We start from the raw sequence: 5,023 nt of genomic DNA on the forward strand, positions 1-5,023 counted from the left end.
AGAGAGAGAGAGAGAGAGAGAGAGAGAGAGCACAGAATGAAAAGAACGAAAATAAGAAGTAGATAGATAGATAAATAAGTGGATAGATGGATAGAGATAGAGAGATATTTCAAAGATGGAGAGAAAGAGGAAGAGACAGAATGAGACAGAGACAGAGAGATAGATTCTAAGTGGAGTGAGTATGAGAGAGAAAAAGAAAGAGTACCCCAAAAATATAATGTAGAAAAAAATGGGAGAGGGCGGGAAAGCAAGAAAGAGAGTGAGGGCGCGAAACAGAGAGAGAACGACTTTTGTAATAAAATATATTATGAAAAGTGATTCCACCTAGCTTCAGTTTCAGCGAGGAACACGTTTCTTATTATAGCAAAGAGCTGTGTGGGCTTCGTAGAAGCAGAGTTGGGCAATTATATTATGTATTCTTGAATGGATGCTAATTGAAAACTCTCTTTTTATCTTTTGGATTTCAGCGACTCCCTCTTTGCAAACCCCCTAACAACACCATCTTGAAATTGTAGCGTTTTCAAAACAAAGCCGCGACATATCGCCCTTCTTCTAAATTTGAAAAACTCAGTCTACCAAATATTAGCGCACAACAGCAGTTACTGCTTCCGTAATTCTGGCGAAACAATGTTTGGGAGATTTTGCTCTTTAAGTAGCCTGCATTAACTTTTTTGGGTCACCAGCTTCACTGCAATTAAAATGGAAATTAATAGGCCTACCCGAGGTCGAAAAAGATGTTCAAAGACTATTACTGAGGTGGCTCAATTAAGTCTCAATTAAGTTAATGCCTCTTTGGACAAGCATCTTAGGAACGCATTTGAGTATAGGAAAAGCAGTGGCGGTGGGTGGACCAAGATTTGGGTGGGGCTTAGCTTGCTTCCACTTCTTTACCACCAAATAGCAAGTAATAAGAACTAAACAGTGATGATTTTCTGTACTCACGGCGAGCTACGGCATTTTGAGAACCATTCAAACGAGAAGAGCCACTTTTGTCTTCCATCTCTTTGTTCTACGTGAAATCTTCTGGATGGTGGGGACGAAGCCGTTTCACCTCCAAATTTCTCTAATTAGTTTTTATCTGAAGAAAAAGTTGAGAGACTCAAAAGTGGTTGTATGTAATTAATAACTGTTAAATCTCAGCGCACAAACACACAGCACTACAAACATATACCGTCTGTGAGGTGGATAGGGTTGTGTTGTTGCGGAAAATAGAACGTGCCTAACAAAGGCCCAATGGGACCATAGGTAACTGTGTCACTGGGGGAAAGTGTGTCGTAAACTTTCACCCCATTGTCAGGGCTAGGAGAGCGTGAGCCCTCTGTGCAGTGTTATTTTTTTCAAGTCTTCTACCTTTTTACTAGAGGGTTTCATTAAGGAGGGACGGTGGGAACGGGCTGGTTGATTGCTGAGCCCTAAAGACATTTGATTAGCTGTTAGGTTACTATAGTTGTAAGCGGTGACAACAATGATTGGATAAACGAGCAAGCCGCCCAGTTGATCACTCTGTGTTCATCGCGGGCGATCAGAACAGTTTCAACTGCTTATTTCGTTATTTTCATTTGCCTTGGGATAGACTTGGAGGGTGGGGAGGGGGGCTCAAGCCCGTGAGCCCTTCACTACCCACCGCCACTGGTACCAGTATATTTACACCTACTAAGGAATTTGCTTTTGCACCCACGACTTTTTCATGGTTTTCAAATAGATCTACACCTTGTTTATTGATCACTCATTTGTTAATAGCTACTTCTCCTACCGTTGAATGAATATTTCTATCTTACGCCAAACTGCGTAGTGTGTAACCGCAACTTAATGATTATGCATTTGGGTAATTCTCTGAAGAACAGCGACTGAATACAATTTGGAGCAAAATTTTACTGGTCTGTCCTATAAATAGATATATGTGTTCTCTCATCTCAGCGTGTTGGAGGCATGTGAAATGACTTATAGATCTAGATCTATATTGTGTTCTGTGGAGAGTCGCACCTCAAGGAAAAAAATAACAGAAACCTGGCAACAACATTTATCAAGAGTGCTGTCAAACCCACTCTAATGACCGCCAGTATTACTTGAGATTTGAGACTATCACCTCTACAATCAGTCAGTTCCCGTTTTCCCGCTTGCGAATTTTCTTCTTTTTTTTATATTATAGTTTATAGTGACACAGTGTAAAACGTCTATGTCATGTGACTAAGACAATCACTTTTCTCCTCGACACTGGGTAGCCGTCTTGGATAATTTGGACATACTAATATTTATTTTCTCAACATTTTAGCGCGGATGGTTGGCTGGTGCTCTGGTGTGGTTTGCTTCTTCTTTCTTAATGAATATCTATCGTCCTTATCTCTCCTTCGTGTTTTTTGTGTTTGTTACTCTCTTGTAACACATTTACATAATATTCCTCACTTATATGACTTTATTGTGGTGCAGGTGCCGTAAAACTCTTACTAAAACTAAATTTAAAAAAACAACAAAACAACTAAACTAAAATTCCCCAGCCGTGTGTACTCGGCCCTGTCAGCATGGCGGACGTTGCCTCAAACCGGACAAATGCCAGTGCCCAACTGGTTTCTATGGTGACTTCTGCCAGATGTGAGTACTGCCTATTTACTATTGTGGCCTTTGAAGAGGTTTCTGCTGATTGGATCACGCTAAGATCACATTAATAGCTAACACAACGTTAACATGTACATAGGTACAGGCACAAAAGACATACACTGGTTAATGTGAGTGCGTGCACACACTCAAACACATGCTAACTCATAGAATCTCTTCTCTTCTCTTCTCTTCTCTCTTCTCTCTCTCTCTCTCTCTCTCTCTCTCTCTCTCACTATGTATTATATTATATATATACATACATACATAGAGAGAGAGAGAGACAAGAGAAAGAGAGCGAGCGAGAGAGAGAGAGAGAGAGAGAGAGAGAGAGCGAGAGAGAGAGAGAGAGAGAGAGAGAGAGAGAGAGAGAGAGAGAGAGAGAGATGGCGCCCATCATTGAAATTTTTCTTTTTAAAAGGCATAAAAAGCCCATATATTCACACAAGACAGTAAAAAAAGCGCATAAAAACCCATAAGACAGAACAACACAACTCAAAACTAAACAAAATGAAAGTAAAAAAACAACACCAGTTCAGTCTCTATCTGGTGCTAGTGACTCCCCCCCCCCCTTCCACTTTTTGTTACCTCGATCAATAGAACTTGTAAAGTATGATGATCGTGTATTAACGTATTATTATTATCTTTTCTAGAAGGTGCACATTTCAAGCCATACAGCATTAACAAGCCTGATCTCATGCGTTTTGTGGTCCCTTCCTCAGAAAGTATTTGGGCCAAAGCGAGGTGGTGACCCTGACTTGAAACAAAGGACCAGCCACAGAGACATGGGACCAAATATTTATGTTCTAGAAATCAAAATACGCTCGTACTATGTGAAACTGAATGTACCTGGCTGTCTCCTTGATATCATGTGGTTGTTCACCATCAGGACGTAGCCTAAAATATTTGTCTGTAATGTACTAGAATTTTTGTTCTCCTCTAAGGAAAATCAGAATGAAATTTTGTAAATAAACAAGCCCTTTGAGATTAACTCCTTGTGATTCAAAGGTCTCAATTTACTGTAATTATTATGAGCCTTCCAGTAGAATTCGAGTGGAGTGTGTATGAGACAGAATAAAATGGATATCCTGTGTTTTGATGTTGTTGTTATTGTTATTGTTGTTGTTGTTGGTGGTGGTGGTGATGGTGGTGGTAGTGGTTGTTGTTGTTGTTGTTGTTGTTGTTATTGTTGTTGTTGTTGTTGTTGTTGTTGGCAACTGTGCACCGGAGACGAAAGATTGCTCATACAAAAACAGTAGCTTTCTTCAAAACTGCCATGTTAACTAAACAACTGAACCCAAGAGCTCGAAGTTCAAACAAGTGTCAAACAGTAGAAGGGAAATCTAGATCTAAATTTTTCAAGATTGAAAAAAAAAAAACAATACAAAAAAACTAGAATTACAAGGTGCCAAAGATGCTCGAGGGCGGAAAAGGCACAAAAGAATACAAGACTGGTTTCCTAAAACCTGCCCAAGTAGAGAGCCTGAGCCATAGATAGTTTGATATTCATGCTGAGAAGTATCTCTTTCGTTTAAGCTCCCGAAGTAGACTTTTTCTAACACAATTAATTCAACTCCTAATAATAATATGTTATTTCTGTGCGTGGGTGGTTGGCAGGTTTTCTGATGTGGTTTACTCCTCCTTTCCCAACAAACAAGTCTCTCCTCCTGCTTTTGTGCTTTTTACTCTCTTGTAAAAGGTCAAATATTCCGCACTTATATAGATCTAGATCTAACCTAATTGTGTTGCAAGTGCCGATAAACGCTTACTAAAACATTTCATGTGCCTCTCTCCCCAGTCCTCCTCAAATTTTACCCTTTTCTTTTTGACATCTGTCCCCACTTTCCCTTTATCAAATTGTTCTGGGTTGTTCTTTGTTCCTCTAAACCCTTGGGTATTCCATCTGAGTACACTTTTGGTTATGCTTGTCATTGATTTTCAATTCCAATTCCCAGTCCATCTCCGTCTTTTCAATTCCAATTCCCAGTCCATCTCCGTCTTTTCAATTCCAATTCCCAGTCCATCTCCGTCTTTTCTATTCCACTTCCGCTAACACATTTCTTTCGTTTCGCCAGTCTAACATTTTGACGGGAAATGTAATGCTGAAGGTGTATAATGCAACTTTATTAGATGCTGACGATTTTTGTAAGGTTATCGGACGACACAAAGTACACCACACACAGGTTCAGATAATCTGTACGGAAATTTTAATCATAAACGTTGCATAACAAAATGTGAAAGATCAGAACAAAAAAGATATTTTCATTTATGATAGTCTTGTACAAGTTCTATACCCTTCCTTTCTGTCTGTCTGTCTGTCTGTCTGTCTGTCTGTCTGTCTGTCTGTCTGTCTGTCTGTCTGTCTGTCTGTATATTTATTTGTCTGCGTGTATGTGTATCTGTTGGTATATCTGTCTGTCTGCTTTTCTCT

The sequence above is a fragment of the Aplysia californica genome, unplaced genomic scaffold, assembly GCF_000002075.1.
Source record: "Aplysia californica isolate F4 #8 unplaced genomic scaffold, AplCal3.0 scaffold00184, whole genome shotgun sequence".
NCBI classification, from domain to species: domain Eukaryota; kingdom Metazoa; phylum Mollusca; class Gastropoda; order Aplysiida; family Aplysiidae; genus Aplysia; species Aplysia californica.